Genomic DNA, 15,625 nt, shown 5'->3' with positions numbered 1-15,625 from the left:
TTGCATTGTACCATAGTGATTTTTTTTTTCAATCAGGATGTATGACTTTTTTTAAAATCAGTGAATCCATGCCTGGACCCTGAAGACTGGAGTGTATCTAATGGAGGCTGAAGGGAAATCCTGGAATCTGGACAGTGAACCTAGGGCTAAGGGCTCTTCATATCTCAGAGGGCCATTATTTTGTGTTTGTTGTTCATTAATGTTGGTTAAGCACATACAAAGTGCATAAAAAGCATGACAAAGAAGTTACTCCCAAGGAGCTTGCAATCTCATAGATACAAGCCTTTACATTCAGCATTGTGAGTGAAGGAATTCTGGGAGCAGCTACCTAACCCAGACTGGAAGTTTGTTCCTTGAGGATGTGACCACTGCACTGCAGAAGGATTCTAAGAGTCAGGGACATCATGTAGAAAAGCCTGGAGGAGGCAAGAGAATGGTCTTCATGGGTTTGAACCATAAGAAACAAGGAATCCTAAAGCTGAGCCTAGTGGCTGGTAATCAGCGGTGTGGCCATGAAGAGCCCTGATACCACATGAAGGAATTTGATGTTCTTCATTGAAGTCCTCAGAGATTTGGGAGTCATCCAAGAAAGATAGGTTTCAGAGGTCCAAATGCACCCACATTGTGCAAAACTCACTGTGTCTATGTTCCTGGGCCCTGGCATTGCTCAGGGTCACTTTGGGCCTTCCACCATGACTGGAAATGAAACAAAAGCTGCATTGGACTGTGCCTTGTCACAGCTGGGATGAGACTTTGTTGGGGCCATGATCCCTGTAAGATCCTGGCTTTTTTTCTAAGTCTGTGATCAGAGAGGGAGGATGAGCAGGGTGAGGGAGAAGCTTTGATACCTCAACACCCCAGTGAGCAGGGGGTGCTCTCTGAGCCTCTGGATTTGTGCCTCATGGCCACAAACAAAGACCATAATGGCTTTGGGACATATATGGTAAGAAAACCGAGGCTGGCAGATAGTCTAGAATTTAAGAGAACACTTAATATAGGCATCTATTTCATTATTCAGTCAAACATTAAATATTTATCAAGCATCTACTGTGTGCATGACCACCAGCTTACCACAGGGACACAGAGGTGAGGAAAGGATATCCCCTGAATCCTAACCTGCCCACAGTGCAATGAAGCAGACACCCAGAAAATGTCCCATTGTTGTAGTTATTACAACAGAGGTGGGTATAAATCCAGATCTGGGAGCTCAGAGCAGAGAGAAATTAACCTAGATTCAGACACCTGAGTCCATGGATGAAGACAGTCTCCAGTCCTATCTGAAGTTGACTGAACTGCTCCTTTCACAGGATCCTTCCATAAGGAAGATCCTTCTCCCAATTCCTTAAAAGACTGTTTCAGACCTTTAGACCCTTAGCTCTAATCTTCCCACCTCACTCTTAGCTGATGACCAAGGAGACAAAGCCAGTCCTTAGATACCAGTGCTCCCCAGTACCCATTCTTAACCACCTTCAGCCTTGGGACCCCACCATCCCAAGCTGATGACTCTCAGAAGGATATCCTTAACTCTGACTCTCTCCTGAACTCTATATCTGTCCCCTCACATATTCAAAAGGTACTTCAAGCTCAACTTGTCTCAGACTTAATATTCACCAAATCTGTAGCCTCTCGTCTTTCTGAATTCCATAACTTTGTTGGTGGTGGGAATGCTTACCAGCTCCCTGATCCAGAATTCTAGGGATTGCCCTTGAATTCCCCCATATGCGTCTTTGTATGTAGAAGTATCTGAATATCGCTTAATTCTCTCTCCTCACTTTCAATGTTACTGTCACATCATCCCTCACCTGAACTATTGCCATAGCTTGGCTGTGGTTTCTTATAATCTGCCCTTTGCGAGTCCACCCACCCCATGGTTCCAAGAGTGAGTTTTCTAAAAATGCAGAACTTATAAAATCCACTATGACATTCCATACTCACAAAGCAGACAAGATCCTTCAAAATTTGTTCCCTACCTATCTCTCCTTGCATGTCATCAACTCTCCCCATCACCTCTCTATCTTAAGCTTCAGCAACCCCTAATTGTCCTTGCTATGAACACTGTTGACTGCCCACTTCAAACCCATTCCTCCCCAGTTCCTTCAAGGAGGGCTGCTTTAACACTTTTTATTTTTATTTATTTATTTTTAAAAAGATCATTTATTTATTTGACAGAGAGAGAGAGAGCGAGAGAGTGAGTGCATAAGCGGGGCGAGGGGCAAGGAGAAGCAGAGGAAGAGGGAGAAGTAGACTTCCTGCTAGGCAAGGAACCTGATGCAGGGCTCCATCCCAGGACCTTGGGATTATGACCTAAAAAGAAGGCAGACGCTTAACCGACTGAGCCACCCAGGAACCCTTCTTTAAACCTTTTTATACATGATGTTCCTCTGCTCCATAATTGGTTCAGAGAGGACAGAGAGACTGAAGGGAAGGTGACTTTGGGGAGGGGTTTCACTCCCACTCTATCTTGTTGGGTGTGAACAGTGAAACCCGTGGGTCCATTGCCACTGGTCACTATGTTGAGACTAGGCTGAGAGGCAGCCCTGGGATGAAACTGACAAAACACAGAAACACAGAAAAGGCACATGGGTGCCTATTGGAGGCATGAAGCCAGTGAATGGCACCTCATCTGCAGGCTCCCTGAGGCTCTAATCATGTGAATTTAGCAAGGGTTTCAAATAAATACTTGCAGCACAAATCTGAAAGATGCTGATTTAAGCCTCCAAACCTGTGTACACTCTGCCTAGATGTAGGATGAACCTATGACCCAGATGGCCCAGGACCGCCCAGGTTTATGTCTCTCAGTCAAGCATAATTGTTAACAGCATCCTCTTTTACTCTCCAAGGTTCTGAGATCTGGACAACAGAGTATATATATGTTCTCCTGGAATTACTCTGCATGGACATCCTCTGCCTGGAGAACTCCTACTCAGTCATCCACAGTCTCTGTTTATGCATTGCCTCGATGGGGAGGCTTATCCAACCTCTCTCTTTACTTCCCAGCTTGCCTGAAGCAAATCTCTCTACCTCTTTGTAACAATCCCTGTCACGTGGACATGTCTGGTACTGCATATAATAATTTTCAGTAAATTTCCTGAATATAAAAATAATTTTCCTGAATATAAAAATTTCCTGAAAATAGAAATAATTTCAGTGGTGAAAATTTATTTACCGAAATTATTTATTTTTATTTCTATTAGATTGTGAGCTTAAGGTCAGGTACCACGTGTGCGCAATGAACGATTGCTAAAGACACAAATGTGTTTTTCAAGCTATGTTATTTTGATGCAGTAGATAAGAACATCTAAGCCACAAAGTGGTCTCATAATTATTTATGGGTGACACAGTTTGACAGAGCTTCGGGCTCCTCATCCCAGGTACAGACGTACAGTGACCAGCATGGAGCAGGCATCGTGAGGTATCTCCTGATGACACTCTTAGTCCACTAAGCAGCCTTTAGGGTCTGCCTACAGAACTCAGCTCAGTGCTCTGGGTTTCCATCTGGCCCAGGGAGCCCACAGTAGGACAACACTAAGAATGTTCCTAAGGACTCTCAATTGCTCAGCTGAGCTGGGTGGGGAGCACTCCCTATTTCCAGAAGTCAAGGGTCATTGCAATGGACAGGACCCCTGGGTCCCCATTTCCCATCTCAAAATGCAATGCCCTTTGTTGTTAGGCAGACTTCAGGTATCTTAGAATTGAGCAGTGTTTGTATTTTTGTCTGGTGGTCTTTGTCCTATGCAGAGGAGGGCAGCCTGGCTGCCACAAATAATTTCTCTATTGGAAAGACTAGAGTAAAAGGAAGCAGATTGGTGTCTTCATTCCATTTTTCTGGACAGTCTACTAGGTCTATGGGTTCTGAGGAAGATGCTGCACAGCCATGTCTTTGGCCATCCTGAAAACCTTAGCTTATTAGGAATTCCTAGCATCCTAGAACTTCGAGGGGGTCAGGGAACCTGGGAAAAGAGTTTACTCCTTAACAAAGATCACTGGGCACATTGACAAGGAGAGTCATGCCTGCCTGATTAGCAGGGGGCTTCAGGAAATACTTTGCAGTCAGGAATGAATATAAAATCAAGGAGACTGAGAAAGAGCAATCAAAGATACCCCACCATTTTCAAGCCAACACTACCAATGTGGGTAGCATAACCACAGCCACCGAGAAGCATGTGTGTGGCCCATGGCCAGGCTGCTTGGTGTCCAGGAGTGGCATTGTGCCCTGCCTGCTCTGTGCATGGCTCCCTATATGGTTCTGAAAGCCCAGACATGCAGGGGCAGGAGGTTTTACAGAGAACTCTCACAACTGATACACATTTGTCAGAATAAACTGAACTCTGTAACAGGAGACTCAGGATACATTTCCAGCATGATCTCTGCACCCCAGCCTGCTATCTCTGGGACACATGCTCACAGCACCTCAGCATCACTGAGCATCACCAGGCGCTCACACAATTCTCAACCTCTGTGTCTTTGCACATCTATTTACTCGGCCTATAATGTTTCTCTGTCTTTGTTACCCAGCAAAACTGTAAAAAAAACTTGAAATCCCAGTCGAAACAACCTCTCCCAAAGAAGCCTGTCTTTTGTGAGCTTCCGAGACCAAAGAAATTAGGATCTTTTTTTTTTTTTCTCTCCAAAAACTTTGGACATACCTTGACTTCAGATGTTAGGATGCTAGAGTAACTATTTGAGTGTGTGTGTTTGTGTGCCCCATTTGCCATCTGAGATCCCTTAGGGAGGAGGCACTGTCTTGTCCAGGCTTCTAGAATGTTCTCCATTTCACGATCAATGCTCTGAAACATTGAATGAGTTGATTGCTTGCCTGTGGGGGCTGTGAGGAGATAGCCATTTTCGGGAAGATAAACTTTAGAACTATGAGAAATTATCTTTTCTCCTGGTTTGGCAAATAACTTTCATTCTCTAATGGAGAGCTTTAATTGGAACCTTGACTCTGTATTTGGAGGTAATGGGCCTTGCTAAAAATGGATTAGAGCGTTCATAAACTCTTCCCCTAAATGTTAACATATTGCAGGGCCTGCAAAGGTTACTTAGCTTGGCAAGAAAACTCACATTAAAGATCAAAATAACAATTTCCTGGATTCCTGGGCAGGCTTCTAACTTGTCCCAGTATCCTTGGGCCATGAGTAAACAGCTGTGACATAATCAGTAACTGCTGTAAATGGACAGAAATCCCAAGCTCTTTGCAGTTCTCGTGGAGAACTGGAGGAAGAAATAGGACAGAGTGGACATGAAGGAGTAATTACTGATAACAGCCAATTTTTAGAGTGCTCATTGTGAGCCAGCTTCTTTTCTATGTGCTTTGCCTAAGTGATCTTTAGAACCCCTATGGGCTAGGTGCTGCCATGATTCCCACCTGGAAGATGACTCACCTGAGACACAGAGTGCTTGGGTGCCTTTTCCCAGGTCATATAGCTGAGACCCTACCTGCATTTGATTTTAGAGCCCTGTTCTTAAACGCTCTGTTAACACTGTACTTAATTAGAAACAAGAACCTTGTTGAGGTTCAAGTTCAGAGAGGTTGGCTGAGGCAGACACAGAGACATGTTCTGAAGGATCTCATGTCCTTCACTCCAGAACAGGGACCAGTGTGCCTTGGGGGTAGCAAAAATGGGCTCTGGAAAAGGGCTGGACTGGGCTCTGAATGTAGCTCTTCAAGAGGCAGGTTGCCTTTGGGCATGTTGTTGGAGCCCTCAATACATTGATGTCCTCATCTGTAAAATGAGATTGTTTTGAAGTTTAATTGAGATATTTCATTACAGAGCTCAACATGGAGTCTGGGCATATGAAGAGATGGAAAAGAAGTGGGAGGAGGAGGAGGGAAGGCAACAGTGGTGGTAAGGGTCTTCTAGGGCAGAAGATAAGTTTGACAGATAACTTCTGTCCTTCTAGGACAGAAGATAAGTTTGAAATTACTCCCCCTTCTGTGGTCATAAGAGTATTAAAAAAAAAAGAAGATTTCCAGAAAGGCTGTCAGGCATCTATTTGTTCCTTTGTGCCTTTCTCTTCTTGGACCTGGTACCCAACTGCTACTTCTCTTTTACCTCTTTCCCTCCAACCCAGCCTTGTCCATTCCCTAGATTATGGACTGGCCATTCAGCTGCAAGCACAGGCCGTTGGTCTGTGTGTGGTTGCCAGCTTGGACTCAGGCACTCACCATTGCACAAACACAGCTGTCACTTGGGGCCTGGCTGAACAATTTCCTCCAAGCCATGTCTACTGGGGCGGGGGTAGGACCAACTGGAGACACTCACCTGTGTCTGCTTACAGAACGTCCTGCTTGTATGGCAGATTGGAGCCAACAGGTGAGGGTTTTCCCTCATTGAGGCTGGGCCAGCGAAGCTAGGGTCCCCTTCTAAAGAAGTCATGAGGGTGTTTCCCATTGGGAGAGGGGATTGGGGACTATTTCACTGAGACATCACAGTGACTTTAAAACCAGATGGAGAAATTTGTGGATTTCAGGAAAAAGTCTCAGTGTTAATGGCACTCAAACACCAATGGTATGGGCTCTGGTGGTAGGCATGGCCCTTCAGTTTAGCCATCCCTAGCTCAGCCATGTTCACAGCCTGAGCCAAGGTGACTGAATTCCTCTCATAACCATAACACTCATTCATCATGTGTGTTTATAGTAACTGACACACTTCAAGGCCATTGACAAAAAGCAGCCTGCTGATGGCCGAGGGTCTCACTGGTCATGCAGTGGGAAAGGACATTGGCCAAGCCTTGAGATCTGGGTAATATGTGGCTTATCTCAGGAATGCCTGACTTTGAAAAATATACACAGAGCGACCCACAATGGACCCTTAAAACTCTATTTGCTGGCCTTATGCATTCTCTGCCTCATTAAAAATGTTGGTTGTTTAAAATTGCTGAGGGATAATTAAACAGGCTTGCAGTTGATTTATGGGAGACAAACAGAGTGATGAATGCACAGGAATATTGTGTTGTGAGGGAGGTGATTTATGAAGATAAAGCTAAATACTGATGGGAGAAGCCCAACTCAAGGTTGGCGGCAAGAAGTGATATATCTCGAGAGTCTTTTAAGTCCATGGAGGCCAAAAACATCCAGGTGAGTGTCATATCTTCCTATCTTGATATCTTGGCCTACATTTTGAATGGCAGCTTTTTAATCCTATCTCAAGGCTGAAAAAATAATGAAATGAAAGACTGAACTTACACACACATACACACGCATCCCCATATACATTATGTAACTGCAGAGGCTAAACTATGTTTGGAATTTGATGTGGAATCAAAGGGAGTGGTTGTGTAACAGGGTCTGATGAATGACTTTTTCTTTTCTTTTCTTTTTTAAAAAGAATTATTTGTTTATTTTAGAGAGAGAGAGCGTAAGTGGGAGAGGCAGAGGGAGAGGGAGAGAGAATCTCAAGCAGACTCTATGCCTAGTGCAGAGCCCGACACAAGGCTTGATCTCATGACCCTGAGATCACAACCTGAGCCAAAACTAAGAGTTGGATGCCTAACTGACTGCACCACCCAGGCACCATGATTTTCTCTTTTTAACATGCTGTGTTTCCTAGCAGTGTGGCTAATACTTGCTGTAAGGCTGTTTTTACAAGTTGGAGGGTGTGGGTACAGTTCATGGAGTCTGAACTTTCAGTCTGGGAGTTCTATGGGGAGGTGGGGAAGGTTTCCTTTATATCTCTTCTTGGTGAAGCTCATAGTAAGAGAACAAACACAATGCATGGAGGCTGATTCCCATGGAGGGATACTGTTTTGGAAGGCAGAGAATATCCGAGACTTTCAGGCACTTCAGTTCTTCACTTGAAAAGCTCAGTGTTCTGGGAGCAGCCTCAGTCAGCAGATGGGCATCTCGACAAGAGCCCTACCTTGCTATGGTTTCTGGCTACCATGGCAGGTTCTAGCAGTTGCCCTGAGGTCAGTGCTTATGAAGTCATAGGCTTTGTGCTGCCCTCTCTTGTCTTACCACTCTAGTTCTTCAGCAGTCATTCAAGCCTGTGAAGCTCTTTGAAGGGTTGACTCTCTTACCTCAGAAGATAACCCATTCCATTCTGAGAGCTAGTCCTAGCTTGGCCAACACCCACTTGGACACATACATGCAGTTCCACATCACTCACTTCTGGGTGCCTTTTCTCTCACCAGCTCTGCCCTTAGCATGTTTCAGTTTACCCTAGAACCACTTGTAGGGTTCAATACCCAACCTGGATCCCCAGCTTAAGTGTGCTTGGGTCTGAGGTCCAGCTCCACTTTCTCTGCCTGTGTCATCCCAGATGGGCACTCTAAATGTCCCATAGCTTCCAAGGGAAAAAGAAACTTGAGCTCTAAAATTAACAAGTCAGGAAACGACAGATGTTGGTGAGGATGTGGAGAAAGGGGAACCCTCCTACACTGTTGGTGGGAATGCAAGCTGGTGCAGCCACTCTGGAAAACAGTATGGAGGTTCCTCAAAAAGTTGAAAATAGAGCTACCATATGATTCAGCAATTGCACTACTAGGTATTTACCCCAAAGATACAAATGTAGTGATCTGCAGGGGTACATGCACCCCAATGTTTATATCAGCAATGTCCACAATAGCCAAACTATGGAAAGAGCCAAGATGTCCATCAACAGATGAATGGATAAAGAAGATGTGGTGTATATATATACAATGGAATATTATGCAGCCATCAAAAAACCCCCAAACTCTTGCCATTCGCAACGATGTGGATAGAACTAGAGGGTATTATGCTGAGTGAAATAAGTCAATCAGAGAAACACAAGTATCATATGATCTCACTGATATGAGGAATTCTTAATCTCAGGAAACAAACTGAGGGTTGCTGGAGTAGTGGGGGTGGGAGGGATGGTGTGGCTAGGTGATGGACATTGGGGATGGTATGTGCTATGGTGAGTGCTGTGAATTGTGTAAGACTGATGAATCACAGACCTGTACCTCTGAAACAAATAACACATTATATGTCAAAAAAAAAAAAGAAAAGAAGAAGAGAGTAGGAAGGGAAAAATGAAGGGGGCGAAATCGGAGGGGGAGATGAACCATGAGACTATGGACTCTGAGAAACAATCTGAGGGTTTTAGAGGGGAGGGGGATGGGGGGGATGGGTTAGCCCAGTGATGGATATTAAGGAGGGCACGTATTGAATGGAGCACCAGGTGTTATACACAAACAATGAATCATGGAACACTACATCAAAAGCTAATGATGTAATGTATGGTGACTAACATAAAGTAATAAAATAAAATTAAAAAAAAAGAAAGAAAATTGAGCTCTAGAAATGGTCACAGGTCAAAATAGTGCCCATTAAATAGCTGACGTACATGGTTCCTTTCTTGAAGGTCCTCCTAATAAAAATCAGGGTGATCATAAAGAAAAGGCCTGACCCCAGCTTCCTTCTCGTTTTAGCTCTACCTTCCCTTCTTATGCTCACCAAGTCAGAAATCCCATCTTCCTTTGACCCCTTCCATCTTTCTGCTTCCATGTTTGTTTGAATGTCACCCTCTTTGTTGGGAACGACCTTCCTGTTGCTCCCATGAAAACATCAGCTCCAGCATTAAACTCTACCTGTTTCCTTCTGTCAGAAACCACCTCAGAATCTGAGTGACTTCTTTCTGCTCAGAATCACAGAGCTATTCACATATCACCACTAAAGACCTCTTTGTTCTAACAAAGGAAACATTTTGCCAACCTGGTTTGAGTTACTGTGTGAACTTGGAAATACTTAAAATGCTTAAAATACTCTTGAATGCAGAATTAAGTTGATTTAAAATGTCCTTGCCCTCAGTTTGTTTGAATTGGTAAATTTATTGCATGGAAAAATAAAAATCAATGACTATATTTCCCCTCCCCAATAAACCCAAACCCGAATCTTAAAAAAATTGCCAATGTTTACCTTATTCTATTTTAATGTCTCTAAGACTTAAAGAGACAATCCCATTCTTGAGCTTTCAGTGTTTCTGTCATATTTATCAGTAATTTAAACCTAAGCCCATTAACAAAGTAGAACTTGTTGTTTAGATTGGAAATGAGAGCGCCTCTGTTCTGTGAATCACCAAGGCAACTCCCCATCCCCAACAGTGGTGTCTTGAGCTTTTACAACCAGATCCGGGATAAGTTGGTTTCCTTTTTATATAAATAAGAAAGCTGTACTGATGTACATGTGACTCTGAGACTGGCCTTGGTATTGCCCTCTGGTCTGGGGAAAAGGTCATTCTCTTCTATATGGGAGTTAAAGTATTTGGATGATCTATGACAACACTACTAGGAGCCAGAACAGGAAGCAGAGTCATCATTATCAGTAAATAGAATCAAGTTGTCGATTCAGGGCAAACTGACCCTGTGAAGATTTCAGGGGCAGCAAGGCCATCAGACCCGAAGCCTCACATTGAGGTAGGTTATTGCTGTGCCGTCTTGCAGAGTCTGGAGATGGACAAATGTTGGGTGTGTGTGTGGGAAAGGATGCAGTGGGGTGGGGGTATCTGTGAGTGTTAAGATTTTGCGGGAAAAAACCCACATTGTCATCTGAAAGAAGATAAATGAAAATTGTTGGAGCAATAGGCCTCCAGAGACTAATTACTTGTCTGCTATAATTCAGGGACTGCTCCAGTGACTTACATTGACTCAACGTGTCAAGTGTCAGTTCTGTGTTATGAAATAAAATACATGTTCTTTTAATGTAAACAGTACAGAAATGTTCTCAAATGTCCCAAGTCATTAGTCACATTGGACACATTCAGTGCCCTATGACTTGTCCCCACGGCTCCGTGCCTGGAGGTCACTTGGTGTGTAAAAAGAAAGGGTAGAGGAATTAAATGGTGCGGCCATGTAATTAAAACCCACGTAGGCACCTTGTTCACTAGGTGCTGAGGAACATCCAAACAGCTGCTCAGAGAAACTCAGGCTTTAATAGCATGTGGGGTTGCACATTCAGAATCCCAGAGTGATCCCAAACAAAAGTCCCCCAAATGTCCCTATCTGCATTCTGCTTTGCTGTTGTTGTATGTTGTTGCAGGAGATCGGAGGGAGGGGGCTGGCCAGTTGGTGCCTTGGTAGGGTTTGACTCAGCAGTGGCGGGGGGGTGGGCGGTAAAATGCATGGGCTTCCCATCATACCCCCAGCTTCCTAGCATCGCAGTATGCTGTGTGAGCTGCCTCAGTTTCTCAGGTATCTTGTACAAATCAAATACAAAATTTACTTAAAACAGCCAAGAAGTTGCACACAGAGAGCAAGCAGTAAGTGCCAACATTGTTTAAATAGCCTTTTAGGGACAAATACACACTGACATTTACTCTGTGCCAGGCTCTGCACCAGGGTGAAGAGGAGTGAGACTATGCATTCAGGAGCACAGGCCCCTGTTCTGGCTGCTTCACCTCTGTCTCCTGGTTCAAGTTCTAACAAATGACAGAAACCCAATGTCTGTTGGTTGGAATGAAGACAGGATCTCTATGTTCACACTTCATTCTTTTCATAGTTTGGAAACAAAATCTTATTAATCATCCAAGGATCAACCAGGGAAAGAGAGACCACCCTAAGTATTTATAACAGAGGGACCTGGTTACCCAGGTAATAAGATGGCTGCAAGGCAGAGCATGTAGACATCGGAGGGACCTATGAATCTCCTGAGTTAGAGGAACCAAGGGGGCAGATGTTGCTACTGGGGTCCAAGTTCAAGGGTCATCCTGGGGAAACTGGGAGCTTGGCTTTCCTGGAAGGAGCTGGAGACCTAGGGAAGATTGCCAGGGACACCACCTAGGTGTGAGGAAATGGTGAAGCAGAAATACCCGGGCTTCTCCCTTTCTTGTACTCTCTCCACCAGTATCTCTCTGTGGGTGAATCCTGCCACAAACCAGCTGGCACAACAGTCCAGGCAACACAGTCTAAAAGGGTCAGTGCCTCCTGCCCTGAAGCTCCTTCCCCGTAAAGCAGAGAAGGAAAAGGTTTGGAATGGCTCTGGGGGGAGACAGGTCCAGGATCAACTTATCTTGCATTTGAACTCGACAGCCTAGGAATTAATTTCCTTAATGTACTTAGAAATCCCCACAAAATCTCTACGAATGGTGCATTCTCACCTCATTTAATGTGTTAGGAAGCTAAGTCTCAGAGGCATCTAGTAAATGGCTCTAGGTCACCCAATTTGTGCATGGCCTAGCAGGACTCAAAGTTAGGTCTCCTAACCCACATCTAGCGACCCTCCTTCCTCCATGCTACCCTTAGAAGTTTACTTTTCTTCTCTTAAGCATTAAGAAGTTCCTTTCACTCATGAAAGTTTTGCATTTTACAGTGTTGTTCGTGTTTTTCAAGTTTTCTCTTCCCTTGTTGATCTTCTGCCTAGTTGTTCTATCCATTATTGAAAGTGGGATATTACAGAGTCCAACTATTACACTTGAATTGTCTATTTCTCCCTCCAGGTCTATCAGCTTTGCTCCATGCAATTTGGGGCTCTGTTGTTAGGTACATACATGCTGATAATTGGTATGTCTTTCTGATAAATTAATCTGTTTGTAATTATAAAATGTCCCTCCTTTTTTTAAAGTAACATTTTGTGTCTTAAGGTCTATTTTGTCTGATATCAATATAGCCACTCTAGCTTTCTTATAGTTGCTGTTTGCATAGTACATATTTTCTATCTTTTTACTTTCAGCCCATTCTTATCTTTGAATCTAAAGCATGTCTCTTATAGATAGCATATAACTGTTTTATTTTTATCCAATCTGACAATCTGCCTTTTGATTGGATTATTTAATCCATTCATATTTAATATTATTACTATAGTTGGATTTATATCTGCCATTTTACTTTTTGATTTCTATATGCCTGTCTTTTTTGTTCCAGCTTTAGCATTTTGAAAGGGCATGTTCCAGAACTATAGATTTGGGTTTTAGGTGCAAAATTTAATAACAAAGTATTATTTTGCTTTCCTTCCTTTGTGCAAGAATCTCCCTCAAGGTCTTCCTTATGAGGAACACAAAAACCTCTTTTTCACCTTGCAGGTCCTGGTGAGCTGCTCTGGGGAGGGGTTTGAGGAACTCTGGGACAGTCACATGCCTCTGGAAGAGGGGGTGAGATGTGATTATGGAAACACCCACTAGCACCTCAGCCACCACTCTCCCTGCCCTATACCCCTTTAGAGAAAACTCCTCAAGTTTTCTCTCACTTCAGGCATGTTAAGAGTTCAGTACCTGAATGGCAAAAGAATTCTCCTGGACCAGACCATCACTGTGCACAAGGACCAGAAAGGCAGCTCTCTGTGAATTGTGATCAGGCTAAAGCACCTTCTCCTACAGCTACCAACACCAAGGCACAATTCCTTGAAAACTGCAGGCTTCTTGCAAGTGATAACAGGAAAGCGTCAAAGTGGAAAACATCTTTATGATATTACCAAGTAAATAAAGCAAAGGACAAAATTATACTCCTTGCTGAGAGCAACAGGTACAACAGAAGATGCATGTGGACAGCATTGTGTGTAGGGGGGGCGGGCACAAAGCTCAGAAAACATTTTTTCTTGTCATAGTTGAATGGCAATGTGTCTGCAGCTTTACTTTTGTTACATGTCCTTTATTGTTATAAAACTTTTTGGTTTTTGGTTTAAGAAGCAATAAAAACATGAAAAATTATCAAAGGACTGATAAAAAGGAATGAGGGAGGGAATGAGGTAGAAAGGGAGAGAAGACAAGGGAAGGGAGGTCAACCTTATTTGGGCAGCAGGCAAAAGATAATCCCTTCAAGTTTTAAGGCAGCTACAGTTGATGAATAATGAAAGGAGATCTGAGCTCCATTTGTGTTTTAATATTTACTTAGTGTAGTAAAAAATTGGGGAAAAATAAAGTAAGGTATCAGGGGGAGTTCAAGACCTAAAATGGACCATCTGAAACATGATCTTAAAAAAAGATACTGTGATTCCAGTCTAAAGGCTTTAATTTCACATAAGGGAGTAGGAAACTTCATGGCCGGTAAAACATTTTTTATGTCTGGTTATTTGCCTTGGTGGGGGAAGCAGAAGGCTCATCTCTGCACCCCTGGCCTCCCTGAGCTGCTTCTGCCCGCTCTGGGCTCCTGACCCGTGCTGTTGCTTGTAACTCACCCTGAGACCTACTAGGCTAGCAGCACCTGAGCCCCCACACCCAGGACCCCACTTCCCCTCAGATGTCACCTCCATGGACCCCTGTATCCTATTTTTAAAAGACACTTCAATGGCCTACAATTGTGTCCCAGGGCTCCCGGACTCATCTTCCTAGAAGAAACGATCACTACCTAGGTTGCCTCATGCATTCCTGCTGGGTGGATTCATATTGTGTCACCTCGGCTAAGCTGGGACGGCATTTGTCATTCTCAGCTTGGAAGTGCTCTGAGTGAGCATGGACCACACTTGGCAGGAGGCAGGGGAGGCTGTGGTGAAGAAGCAGTCGCCTGCCGAGAGGTCAGCGTGGGCTGTGTTGCCCACCCACTGGCCCGCCCAGTCTGAGTGGGGCAGCCACCAGCACTCTCCCTGTCCTTCGGCATCTCCTGCCCCTCCTCTCAGACTAGAGATCAGAAGGGCTCCAGTTGATCCTTCTCGGTGTGGTGCTGCTGAAAGGGGGTCCTGGTTGTCTCTGCTTCCCGCACTTCATGCCTGTCATCCCTCTCCAGCGGCCAGTCCGCACACCCCAGGCTCTGGCATCAGATGCAGGAGCGACACCCTCACATGGACTGCGTCTGGCCAAATCCCTGCAGTAAATGTCCGACATAGGCCCTGGCGGTTCTGCCCAGCAGTGGAACCCTGCCCGAGGCCCACCTGCAGGCTGCCCTTTCTCCCTTTTGGGCTGGGCCAGGGATTAGGTCTGATTCTTTTCTGCAAGTTCAGGTACTCGCAGAACACAGGCTAGTTTGGGGGCTTCATTATCTTCAAGCTGATATCCCACTGCAGGGCCCCCGATGGGGCGAGTCAGAGCCGAGCAAGGCCTGGCTAGCATCCCACAGCTGGAAGAGGCTAGGTTTCCTGGGGTTCCCTTTGCCATGAGACTACTTCTCAGAGCAGGTGCTCAGGGATAGGATTCACTCTGATGGCTGTAATTTCTCTGATGCCTTCATGTGATCAGATGGCCTGGAGATGGTGTGCGCCCCCAGGGATAGATGGGGTATGCCCCCAGGATAGGGCGGGGCTCTCAGTGCATCTGGGGCTCTGCGGACTCATGCTGCTTCCTTGCTAGGAAGCCCTCGAAAGGGATTCAGCCTCTTTGCTCCCTTTTGGCACAGGTGTCTACCTCTTTGGTCTTTCTAATCCGGCCCCAGGTTCTTCTGACTGGAGGACAGACTGTGGCTGCTGCCTTGGTTTATGGGTCCTGATTATTAGGGTCCAACCATGCTCTGGGCCCTACTGACATACACCCTGTCACCTAACACGGGCTCAGTGCAGTCACCACGCTTCCGCCTCTGAACATCTTTCCCACCTCAGAGAGTTTCTCTGTGTAGGACCAGGGTAATTTGTGGGGTTTCCAGTGAAGGAGGGAGGCCAAATTATCCCTCCCATGGGTCCTTTCTGTTAGAAATGTTCAGTTGGTTGAATGGTGGCTCCATCTCGTCCTTTCTACACCAGAGTCCCATCATGAGAAATGACCAGGTCAGTGGAAAGTCACACGAGGTGTTTTAGAGAACTAAC

The 15,625-nt window shown here is 44.8% G+C and overlaps 1 long non-coding RNA gene across 1 annotated transcript in view; it reads left to right on the top strand.

The window, feature by feature from the left end:
- The window catches only part of LOC118023092, a 61,944-nt gene extending 48,482 nt beyond the window's left edge, over positions 1-13,462 (top strand). The window contains exon 2 of the long non-coding RNA XR_004682660.1: positions 12,981-13,462. This is a non-coding gene — a long non-coding RNA (uncharacterized LOC118023092). The remainder of the gene's footprint in view (positions 1-12,980) is intronic.
- The last annotated feature ends 2,163 nt before the right edge of the window (positions 13,463-15,625 follow it).

The sequence above is a fragment of the Mirounga leonina genome, unplaced genomic scaffold (genome assembly GCF_011800145.1).
Source record: "Mirounga leonina isolate KUSES-001 unplaced genomic scaffold, KU_Mleo_1.0 Mir_114, whole genome shotgun sequence".
In the NCBI taxonomy this organism is placed as follows: domain Eukaryota; kingdom Metazoa; phylum Chordata; class Mammalia; order Carnivora; family Phocidae; genus Mirounga; species Mirounga leonina.
Note: the sequence above shows the minus strand (reverse complement) of the source record. Positions and strands in the feature narration are given on the sequence as shown.